The sequence below is a fragment of the Notamacropus eugenii genome, chromosome 6 (assembly GCF_028372415.1).
Source record: "Notamacropus eugenii isolate mMacEug1 chromosome 6, mMacEug1.pri_v2, whole genome shotgun sequence".
Taxonomy (NCBI): Eukaryota; Metazoa; Chordata; class Mammalia; order Diprotodontia; family Macropodidae; genus Notamacropus; species Notamacropus eugenii.
The window spans coordinates 67893215-67905877 of NC_092877.1; the positions used below are offsets into that span (position 1 = coordinate 67893215).

The 12663-nt window shown below is 37.4% G+C and overlaps 1 protein-coding gene and 1 long non-coding RNA gene across 3 annotated transcripts in view; one reads left to right on the forward strand and one right to left on the reverse strand.

The window, feature by feature from the left end:
• C1QTNF7 (C1q and TNF related 7) overlaps window positions 1–12663 on the forward strand; it is a 146509-nt gene that overhangs the window by 80648 nt on the left and 53198 nt on the right. The gene's annotated exons all lie outside the window — the stretch shown is intronic.
• LOC140511252 (uncharacterized) overlaps window positions 1–12663 on the reverse strand; it is a 52677-nt gene that overhangs the window by 5937 nt on the left and 34077 nt on the right. The window contains exons 3-4 of the long non-coding RNA XR_011969481.1: window positions 8933–9033; window positions 8453–8507 (exon numbers count right to left, since the gene is read on the reverse strand). This is a non-coding gene — a long non-coding RNA (uncharacterized lncRNA). The remainder of the gene's footprint in view (window positions 1–8452; window positions 8508–8932; window positions 9034–12663) is intronic.

Below are 12663 nucleotides of genomic sequence, written 5' to 3' on the forward strand. Positions count from 1 at the left end.
AAACAGCGTATGCAAAGACACAGAATGAAGTGATGAAATGTCAAGTTCAGGAAATGGTTAGTAGTCCAGTTGGACTAGAATACAGAATATATTAAAGGGAATAGTCTGGCTGATATATTTCTATATTCTAGAGGTAATAGGGAGTCATTGAAGGTTGTGAGCAGGAAAATAACATGGTCTGAATTTAACCCTAAGAAAACTATTTTGCCAGTTGTGTGGAGGTTGGATTGGAGAGGGGAAAGACTGGAGATAGAAGATCAATTAGGAAGTTATTGATGTAGTCCACATGGAAAGTGATGAAGGCTTTGAATTAGAATGGAGGCCATGTGAGTGGAGAGATGCGGGGGAGGAAGCAGAATTTCCCTACAGGTAAACTGAACTTCTACAATCATTGAGTCATACTGTTGTTTTGGTTTTTGACTTTGATTTTACTTGGAAGACTGTTCAGTCCAAATGAGACTCATGGGTGTGGGGAAGAATGTGGTCACACTGTAGAACTTTCCTGGAGACTTTCCTAATATATTTGTTACATGTGTCTCCCTTAGAATATCAGTTGCTAGGAAGGTGGCACAGAGAACTGTGTGGTTTTAAATACCCAACTTGGGGGTATCTTCTGTTGGATCATTATAGCTGATAATAGAAAATCACTTTGGGGTAGTGGATTGGAAATTGGAATTAAAGCTAGGAAGGTATTAATTCATATATCTCATCAGATAAATCCTAGTTGTGTAACCCTAGGCAAATTACTTAAGCATTCTGTGCCACGGTTTTCCCATGAATGGTCCATAAATGAGTTCTTTAAATGGGATTTTAAGATCCCTTTCAGTTCTAAATCTATGTTCTTATGACCCTATGCTGGTATCAGTTTTAGGAAGAGTCCATGGCAATAAAGTCTCTCTGAGACATTTGAGAGCTAAATGTCTAAGGCAGCATTGTTCTGAGAATCATATCAAACTTAGGAAAGGTTTGGAAGTCTAAGGTACAATATTTAGACAGAAGCAGGAAATAGAAGAAGAGGTAAGGAAACAGTTCACAAACATGGCACAAAGACTTGGTAGAGGAGTAATCTTTGAGAACTTTGGCTAGCAGGACATTTGCTGGAATTCTGTGTGCCAAAAGCAAAGTAACTATTACTTTTTTTCCTTGCCTTAACAAAAAGCATCAACCTTCAAAAGATTAAGGAAGCAACAAGAAGAAAATCTATTTGGCACCTGATTGTGTCTGACCAGAAAGTAAGGACTGACTGCTGAAGCAGAAATGATGTGACCCCTGGGGAGCTTGGTGACTCGAGGTTAAAATTCACCACATTGGAGGCAAATGTCACCCAGGGATTGGCAGGGACCCTAGATCTGAGGAAAAGCAGACTTCATATGGTAGGGAGAATAGCTAAGTAGGACCCCATGGCATAAAATTCAATAAGAAAAGTCAGTCCAAAATTGAGAAGAATCTCTCAAGAGTGGTATCAATAATTTGTTTTCTTTGGGCAATTGAGTGCCAGACTGAGGAGAGTGCTAGACTTAGGAAGATCTGAGTTCAAATCTTGCTTCAGGTACTTACTATCTGTGTGACCTTAATCCCTTTAAGCCTATTTTCTTATTACAAAATGGAGATGGTAATAGGGCTTACCTCACAGGCTTATTGTAGAGATCAAATGAAACAACATATGTAAAGTGTTTTGCAAACCTTAAAGTAGTATAAAAATGCTAGCTGGGATGATGATGATGGTGATACCAAAGTAAATTATTCTGATGTAGAATAAAAGGTGGAACTGTATAAAAATAACATTCTGTATGAACAAGGAATTCAACTAATTTAGTATTTTTTAGAAGGTGAAAACAAGAGCAAGTGATCAAGGATGCTATGTAATCCTTTGGGATAGCACCCCAGCTAGCGATAAATATTAGAGGTGACCCCAAGGGCCCTTTTCACTATATTCAGTCCTGAGGAGAAGAGAGCTCTGCTCCTCAGACTAAGGGACGATGACAAGGAATACTGAAAACAAGGCAGAACTATTCAGTAGTTGTTTTACTTCTGTTTTCTTTTCCAGTAAGGATGATCATTAGACTGTGGAAGATAGAATAAAACTGATTAACAGGGAGTTGAAACACAAGATAAGTTAAGGGATTAATTAAATGGCTACCTAGCTTCCTTCCATGAATTCAGATTGCCAGGACTAGATCTACATCTCATGGTAGTAAAAGAACTGCATGTCTTCACTGATGAGTTGCTGTTGCTGTTTATACAATAATAAGGCTACCATTTATATAACTATTCAGGGTTGACAAACTGCTTAATAAATATAATCTTGGGCAGTTAGGTGGTGCCAGGGACAGAGCACTAGCCCTGGCGTCAGGAGGACCTGAGTTCAAATCCAGCCTCAGACACTAGCTATATGACTGGGCAAGACATTTAATTCCAAGTGCCAACAGATGGATGGATGGATGGATGGATGGATGGATGGATGGATGGATGGATGGATGGATGGACAGATGAACCGACAGACAGGCAGAATATTATTTTTTCCTCACAACAACCTTGGAGGGGAGGTAGGAGGTGCTATTCTTATCCCCATTTTATAGATGAGAAAGTTAAGGCAGACAAAGATAAAGTGACTTTCTCAGGACCAGGTATCTAGTAAATGCCTGAAACTGAATTCAAACTCATGTCTTCTTGACTCTTGGCATAGATAGTACTCTATCCACAGAGCTACCGAGCTGCTTCAAACTTTTTAAGTATAAAGAATAAGAGAAGTGTCACAAGATTGGAGTAGGACAAATATGCTTCTTATTTTAAAAAAATTTTTAAAAAAAGAATTATCTTAAACTATGGCCTATGAAGAGGCTGAGTGAGATTTCCTGCAAAAAACATCTAGAGAGTCTATGATCATTTAGAAAAGGAAACAGTTATTACTAGAATCCAACATGGCTTGATCAAGAGCAGATCATGCCAAATGACATTCATTTCCTCTTACTCCTCTTTCCTTTTTCTTTCTTCTGCTCTTTCTTTCTTTCTCCTCCTTCTCCTCCTTCATCTTCATAGATACTACAGTGAATACAACATTGAGCCTGAAGTTCGAGAGACCGGGGGGTTCAAATCTGACTTCAGACACTTATTGACACTTGGCAATCCTGGCCAAGTCACTTAACTTCTGTGTGCCTCAGTTTTGTCAACTGTAAAATAAAGGTGGTGATAGCACCTACTTCCCAAGGTTGTTATGTAGATCAAATAAGATAATATTGGGAAAACACTTAGAACAGTACTTGATATAATACGTACTTAATAAATGCTCCCTTCCTTCCCTTTTTACCAAGTTCACTGGATTGCAGCCAAACAGAATGCCATGAGACACACACACACACACACACACACACACACACATACACACACACATACATATTTGTGTAGATAGGTAGGCAGATAGACATAGAGATAGATAGAGATATCATTTCATATATCAAGTCTCTAATGTTACCCTTGGAACAAGATGATAATATGTGAAGTGCATCACCTTATAGCTGGGTAGATTTAGATCTAGTTGAATGACTAGATTCAATTGTTGTTATTAATGAGCTGGTGGCAACTGAGAGAAAGGTCTTTATTAGATAATCCAAAGAGCTGTATAGATTTTGGGTGTTAGAGCTATAACCGATGACATACTTATTATACAACTGATTTTTTTATACCCAACTATAGAACTCAACTTACAGGCTATCCCAAAGGTTTTAGGAAATGTATAAGCTATTTAAGCTTCCAACTTTGCTAAGACTTTTGGGACACTGTATTCCTATTAAATTTCATTTTCTTAGCTCCAGATCTTTGTTCTAATCTGTCGCTATCAATATTCATTTCAACTCAGGCATTTGGCTATGTTAGCTATTCATCTAAGCCCCATCTATAAAAATGCATAAATATGTGTGTGTATTAAGCTTTGCTTTAATCCAAGTCACTGATTTTTTAAAAATGTGCAATTGCTGAAGCCTAATCATTATACAAAGCACATGCAGAGTCTTCACTCTGAATACAAATATTATGCTCAACTGAAACGGAAAATGGTGGAGATTCAACAGCATGGCATGCCTTAGATTGAGGTGTTTCTGTCTTCTCTTTCTACCTCGAAAAGAATAATTAGTGCATCATATCTGAGAAAAACTAAGATCTAAAGAATATGAGTAGGGTGCTGTCCAGTTGCCTGGAGAGAGATGTGTCCCCAGATTCACTTCAAGACAGAAAGCATAAAACTTAAGAACAGACACATTAAGAGTCAACAAAGGGTTTTATTACTGCATGTTCAGGAAGGCCATGAGAAAGATTAGTAGGAGTACATGAGGATGGAGACTGGCTCCACATAAAATGAACTCTAGAGTACTCATGCAATTAAAACAAAAAGGAGGTACTAAGCCTACTTTGACCCTGCTGGCTTATTGTGCTGGACTGCTTTTGCTTTGGCAGAAATTTTAAGTAAGTTATATTGTATTTTTTAAACGGCAGATAATCATACAACACCAACAAAAGTGTGATAGATTATACTACAAGCTCTCCAACTTTAACTTGTAACATAATAATAACATAACTTTAACACAACTTGTAACATAACATAACATAACTTTGTTCTTAAAGCTAATTCCTTTTTTACTCTTTCCCCTTGTGTGTAATAGTCAACATTTAAAAGTTTCTTGACATTGATTTTCATGTTCTAATCAATCCTTTTTTGCATTTTGCCAAGGAATCTCAAAACTCTAATATAATGGGTACAAGACCCCTTGAAAACCTTTTTAGCTAGCTACCCAGGTAGGATCTGTCTGCCAATGACTGATTCAAGAATCCAGTCCCCTCGTCGCCTGAGAGAGTCAACTCCAATAGTATGCATATTGTTAGGATATAATGTAATATTCATATTATATCAGTCATTCTTTCTCTAAATCAAGAGTTCTTAATTTGATGTCTGTGAATTTTTTTACATTATTTGATAACTTGTTTCAATATAACTCGTTTCCTTTGCAATCTTATGGTTTAATGGATAAAAAAAAATCATTCTGAGAATGAATCTATAGGCTTCCAAACACAGCTAAGAAGGTATATGACCTCTGCAAAAAAAAAAAATCCCCCACTCTAAACGAAGAAATGGATCCAAGGGCCCACACTTGGAAACCCTTCCTTATACTCCCCAGGATTTGACATCACCAGTAACCCATGTTCCACTCTTCTCCTTCGTCTTTCTCCTCCTACTTTTTCTTACTCAACAACTGCTTCACACTAAATATCAAACATACCCAAGGTCAGATCTTATTATCATATCATCCACCCAAGATGACCTATAGAAAGAGAATAACTTGACTTTCCTTTATGGTCCAATGCAATGATTACAGATTTCAAACAGCTGTTCAAATGATATGGTGGTTTTCCCCCCACATAGCTACTTGCTTTTCCCAGGGATTCTCAGCCTTAACACTCAATGTTGAGTTGCTATATATGTGAAGTGGGAATGTTGCTCAAGGAGATGAAGTCAGTTGAGTGGTCAGATCTGACCAAATAAATGCAAGAGAAATCTGTACTAAAGGATAAAACTAGAAATAGACTCAGCAATTAATTTTTGAGATATCTCAAAGAAGGGAAGACTGAAATAAAACAGAAAACATCATGGACAGTACTAAAACCCAAGAAGACATCCACAACTCATACTTTCTCAATTCCATAAAATCTGAATGAGAATACTCTATGTATGCATGGATTGAAGGTACTCTTGATGAAAATATATTTTAAAATAGATTGTCACAGATTATTTTCTATAGCAGACTACATGTTCACACTCATATAGATGACTGAAAGCTAGACAGAATATAAGATCCCGTAATGTTAATTATTTAAATGTTGATCATAAAACTTATTTGACTTGATAGAATAAAATGGAGCCTCATAGGCTCTTCCCCAACAAGGTGTCTGCTATGCATATATACCCTGAAATCTGTTCAGTGACCCTCTCATTATTGATATCAGCTGAAGCATAAAATAAGGAACTTGTAATGGGAAGCAAGGAAGAAAGGAGTGAGGGAGAGAAAGGAAAGAAGGAAAGAAGGAAGGAAGAAAGGAAGGAAGGAAGGAAGGAAGGAAGGAAGGAAGGAAGGAAGGAAGGAAGGAAGGAAGGGAGGAAGGAAGGAAGGAAGGAGGAAGGAAGGAAGAAGGAAGGAAGAAAGGAAGACAAAGGAAAAGAGAGCAAAGGGGGGAAATGAGGAATAAAGAAACAGAAAAAAAGAAAGAAAGAAAAGAGCAAACCAATAAAACATTTTTAAAACACAAAAAATAAAAATTTTAGAATAAATGGCAAATTTGGAACTATCGTTAAATTTAGCATATATTTTAAATGGTAAATAACAAGTTCACAGTTTTATATGAAATCTATTTTTTTGTTTTTATATATTGGAATGTTTGTATCTACTCATGATGGGTAAGTTCATCATGAAAGTTACATTTTGAAAAGAAAGGCACAGGCCAGGTAAATGTAGCTTATCAATTACTCAGTGTTACATTCCAGGCACCTCTCTGGGCGCAGAGGATACAAGTACAAAGAATGAAACAATCCCTACCCTCCCCTTACATATAAGATGTGTGCATAAAAGAACCTTCATAAATGAAGAAGAAAGTAGGTGTTTGTGTGGCAAAAAGTGGAGATACTACCAACAGGTGGATAGCTTGAGGCCTGAACTTTTCTCTATTGCTTCCTAAAAAGCCCAGAGGAAAGCTCCTGGCACACTGGGTAGATCCTCATTGGTAGATTTATGGAAGACCATTGACAAGAGTTGTGCAGGATAAGAAGACATGCATGCGATAAGATTTGCTAAGTATTTTGCAATCTTTAAATCGTCATATAAATGTCAGTTCCTATTATTTTTATGAGTTGAAATTTCCTCAAATGGAGGAAGTTCCAACATCAATGAGATCACAAGTCTCTGAAAACATTGGTATCACATGAAACTTCCATTTGAGATCAAATGTCTCCTGGACATGCCCTGAGCATTCCAACCTCCGTACTGTTGCTCACACCATTTCCTTTGTCCAGAATACCCTCCCTCCTCCATACAGTTTACTGAAATGGGACCTTATCTTTTTCAGCTATTGCGTTGCTGTCTGAGCCCAGACAGTGACTACATTCCTCTCTCGGCTCCTTTAGCAAGAGCTTCATTCACTTGGCATGTAGCATAAGCTGCCTTCCATTTTTAGAGGTGTATGTCTAATCTCCCTTGAAAGTAAATACTGTTTTATTTTTATCTCTCATATTGCCTAGCAGTGAAATTGTTTTTTTTAAATCCACTGGCTTGTTAACTAAAATATGGCCAAATCTGGCCTCTGAAAAACTTTATGTGAACATCATCCTGCTAGAATTATCTCTAAACTGAGGATGAACAATCAGGATTTTAAAGACCATGATCTAATTCACAGAATTTTAGAATAATAGAGGGTGCCTCAAAAGTGATGTAGTACAACCTCTTTTGGAAGCAAAAATCACCTCATTAACAAAAAGTGGCTATCCAACTTCCCATTGAAGCCCTCACTATCTGACTCAGAGGACTCCAAATCTCTCATATTTCAAATGAGGAAAATGCAGTCAGAAGAGGGGAAATGTCTTTATACATTTTGTCCCTTTTTCCTTTAAAAAAATAAACCATAATAAAGTGGATTGCATCAAGGAAGTTCTCTAGTCCTGTACGGATGCCTTCCCCTACTCCATGGGCCGCAGGCTGAGCTAATTTCCTGGAATTTCGCCCAAGGAGAGGTGTGTGGTAGGGAGATGGATTCCAGTGTTCTTGCGTTCATTGTTGTAAGGATGCTTCTGGCATGGCCGATTAATTGTAGAATCGCAGCCATGAACTATTCATATATCTGATTTGGAGAAGCTTTAATAAATACAAGCTTTCCCAGGCACATTTTTATGCCCATGTTCCAAATGTTTCAACTTTGGATGGATTCCCTTTGTTTCTTCCTTATTTGTCTCTGGAAGGGGATGGAATTAGGGCTTTTGTTTGTCATGTTAAGTGCTGGCAGGCCTGTACTTGGCAGAGGGATCTCGCACCACATCAGTAATAGGGAGGATTCTTTTTAAGATGTTTCTCTGGGCCACTCTTACTGTGGCCTGTCTACCAGTGAGTGTTCCATACATATAATAAACACTTTACTTGAGGGCTTCCCAAATGCTTTCCTTACACCTACCCTGTAAGGTAGGTCATCCAAGCATTAATAACCTTGTTTTATAAGTAAGGAAAGTGAGGCTCAGAGTTTGAGTGACCTATCTAAGACCACACAATAAGTAATAATAATAAAAAATTATATAGCACTTGAAAGCTTATAATACATTATGAAACATACTATTTTATTTGATCCTCAGTACCCTGTGACATTGGTACTATTAGAAAAAATATCCCCATTTTACAGATAAGGAAAGCCAAGTCCAAAGACTTACCTATGGTTTCATGAATAGTAAGTTTGGAAGTCTTCAAGGAGAAGCTAGATGACCACTTTTCATAGGAAAGGAAGGAAAACATTTATTAAATTGGCACTCAATCCATTAGAGGTAGAATTCAGACCCAGGAATCCAGATTCAGAAACTATTCTATTAGACAGTGCTCCCCTATGCAGCAGCATTCCTCAATATCCTTGACCCTCAAGGACTATCTTCCCAGTTCTATCTTTGTTCCTAGAAAACCTTTTGCACAAAAAAAAAGCATTTATTAAGTTCCTAGTAGCTTTTAGCAGGTAGAAAGAGACACATAATCATAGTCAAAAATTCCAGGATTTGAGAATTGAAAGACACATCAGCCACGATCTAGTCTAACCCCGGCATGAAAGGAATCCCCATTATGATCCCCACTATCTCTAGTTCAACCATGCATGAAAGGTATCCTGACAGAAAGCTGGGTGGCACAGTGAATGGTGTACTGACCTAGAATTGGGAAGAGCTGAGTTCAGATCCAGCTTCAGATTCTTAAGAGCTGTGTGACCCTGGACAAGTCACTTAACCACTGTCCACTTCAGTTTCCTCAGCTGTGAAATAGGACCAAAATGACATTTATTGCTCAGAGTTAATGCGAGGATTAAATGCAGTAATACTTAGCATGAGGCCACGATGCCTGACACATGGTCCGCACTTAATAAATGTGTATTTCCTTCCTTCCCTATGAAAAGTGGTCATCTAGCTCCTCCTTGAAGATTTCCATGGAGGGGGAACCCACCACCTCCCAAGGAATTCTACTTTTAGATAGCTTTAATTGTTAAGAAGGTTTTTTTAAGGTATCATGCTTAAACTTTTCTCTTTCCAGCTTCCACCTCTTGCGTGGGGCTGTTATTCAGTGCTCTGAGGGCAGTCCAGTTCCACTCTGCCACGTCTCCCTTGAGTCTTCTCTTCTCCAAGGTAACATTCCCAGAGTCTTCTCACATGACATGGACTCAATTCGCCATTCCCACTGCCCTCTTCTGAACACTCTCTAGCTTATCAACAGTCTTTTTGAGACTGTCATGTGCAGAACTGCACTGAGTACTCAAGACTGGGTCTGATAAGAACAGATTATAAACCATCATTCTACTCCCAGAAACTGTACCCCTCTACCGCAGCCCACATCACACTGCTAACCTTCATATAGTTTCTGTCTATATTTTTATATGTATTTGTCTTCTCCATTATGCCTCAACCCTAAGCACCTGGTGAAAAACTTTTCTAGGCAGTTATCAAGTTAACAACTTCCTGTCCTTAAGCTCCAGAGCTTCAACCACCTCTAATTGTTAAGATTTGATCTGCTTTTTCTGATATCAAACTTGAACTTTTTTTGTACCAACCTCCAATCTGTTTCACCAATTTGGCTGGCCTACCAACCAATATGGTTTGCTTTGCCCTTCAATTGTTCCATTTACCTTTCCCTTAATTGCTTCACCTTGTCTTGCCAACTACTTTTCTTTCCTAAAGCTTCCTCAGTAGGTTCTCCTACATATTTGATCCTCCTGAGTTGAACTTGAGTCTGCACCTCCTTAACCCAGAAGTAGAAATGAATTGATAGTTAGTTTTATCTTTCATTTGTATTCATTTTAAAGAAAAAACAAAAAAGAAAAAAGAACATTTCCATGGACACAGCAGAACATGAGAGGATTCAATATAAAACGATAAACTTCCATCTCACAAAAATCTATGTAATAAATTCTACCTGTTGTTCTCAAAGCAACCAGTTTTTGTGCTTCCTTCTAGGTTTTCTTTGTTACTTTTAAATATTTTTCCTCCAATTTTTATAATTTCTTCCACATTTATCTTCCCAAAATTTTATCTCATCTAATTCACTAGACCAAGTCTCTCTAAATCACCTAATTTCCTTCTTTTTCTCACTCATCTCAGATCCCTACATCTGTTCCACAATTAATTACAATCCAAAATTGACTAGAATTCATAGTATAGTGTCAGTGAAGTGCTAGATCATCAACTCCTTACAGTCAAGGACTGTCCCTAATTCATTATTTTATCCCCACACACCACCACCATTATCACTATTCAGCACCAAACATGGGTCTTGGCACATAGTTGGCACCTAAGTTAATTAAACTGAACTCCAAATTATAAATGGAGTAGTCTAGGAATGTTCCTCAGAGGTAGGGATCAGTAACGGGCTGGATTCAAACAGGTGAATACAAAAAGCAATATAAGCATAGGGTCAAATATGGAACTAAGTATTTTAACTGATATATCCTGGAAAAGTGTATTGCATATATCTATCTATCAATCAATCAATCTATAAGTATTTAAGCACTTAGTATGTACCAGGTGCTGTGTTTAATACTAGGGATACAAGCAAAATAACATAAAACCAACTCATGCCCTCAAGCAACCCATATTCTTAAGCCTTCTGATAATATAGGGGGCAGGTACCACAAGTATGATTATCCCTATGTTACCTCCAAGGAAACTGAAGATCAGACGAGGAAATCACTTGTCTGCAGTCACAGAGCTGGGAAGTATCAGAGGTGGCATTTGAACCAGGTCTTCCTTATTGCATGTTGAGAGTTCTAATCATTATTCCATACTATTATACTCCTCCCCCGAAAAAAAGTATTTAAATGAAGGGTTGGACCAAATGCTAGCATTTTTATCCAGCCTTGGAATGAGTGTAAATAATAATCATAATAATTCCAATTTATATAGTGCTCTAAGGCTTACAAAGTGCTTTCTTTCCAATAAGGCTTGACTCACCTCTAAGCAATATAAAATGTACAGATCATATAAAAAGCATTTGAAGAGAATTTATATATTTTTGTCTAATGATAATCATCTCTAGGGTGGGTAGAGAAAAAAAGAAAAAAATTTTAAAGAAATTTACATGATAACTTTATTAAATATTTAAAAGGAATAGCTGTACATAATAGATTATAGTTTCATGTGCAATCATTTTTTTTATTATACTATGTTTTGGAAATGCTTGTTTCATTCCATAAATTGAACAAAATAAATTTAAAAAATTTTTTCCGCCCTTATGTCTGGGAGAGTTTCACTCCATTCTATAACCTTCCTACGTTATAATCTCTTCATGCTCCTCCCTCCATTGAGTGTTCCCATCAAGCACCCCAGAGATTCAAGCAGGTCCAACCATGTTTCCTTCTCCTTTTTCCAAATTGAAACAAACCATGGAAAGCAGCCACGTGGTGTTAACATGCTGGCAGAGTTAATGGAGGATGTGGACAGAGAAGTGTTTCTAGGCAGCAACTCAAGGGGAATTTGTTTTGTCTCCAATTATAATCTCCTGTTGTGCATGTTTTCTTTTTCAATTTTCAGTTTATAAACAACCATAGGAACTGGATACACTGAAAGAATATTGTAATTTCAGGAGAGTTTCCATGGAAATGAAAGGTCAGAAGTGAGAATAACTAGGATGAAGATAGACATCCCAAATCAGCAGGATTTCACTATTCACAAACATTCAATAACACCCACTCAGATCAAGCAATTCATATATTTGAAAATCAGCTTTCACATTGTTTTCATATTTGCTTTTCACAACAGCCCCATAAGACAGAAAAATTATGATTATCACAATTTTACAGATTAGGCAGATGAAGCTGAACTAGAACCAATGAAAAGGTACTGGAGTTAAAGTCCAAAGACCTGAATTCAAATCCAAGTTCTGCTTTTATTTAAATAAGCATTTATTAAGCACATTGGCTGGCAATGTGCAAAGTGTTGGAGGTAGAAAAAAAAAACTAATCCTTGCCCTGAAGGAGTTGACAACTTGCAAACAACCACGTACAAAAACAAGATACATAAACGATAAATTGGAGATACTTAACCACCCTGTGAGCTTGGGCAAGTTACATCACCCTGCTTTTCAGACAAAATGAGGATGCTGGAGTAAATGTTTTATAGAATATGTTTATTCTTCCTGATTTTCCAACAGTCCTAATAAAGAGTACTGTTTCTTAAACCAATGGAAGGAAGTACTCTGCAGAGTAACTGAGAGGGTTCATAATCTGACAGAGGGAACTCTAGATTTGCTGTCAGAACATGATTTGCATCTGAACTCTACAGCTTATTTGATCTTAAGTTTGGCAATTAACTTCTTTGGGCTTCAGTTTCTTCTGGAGGGGTCTCTCGTGGAAATGCTTTTCATTTTCAATGCCCAAGTTCCACTTAATGACTGGCTT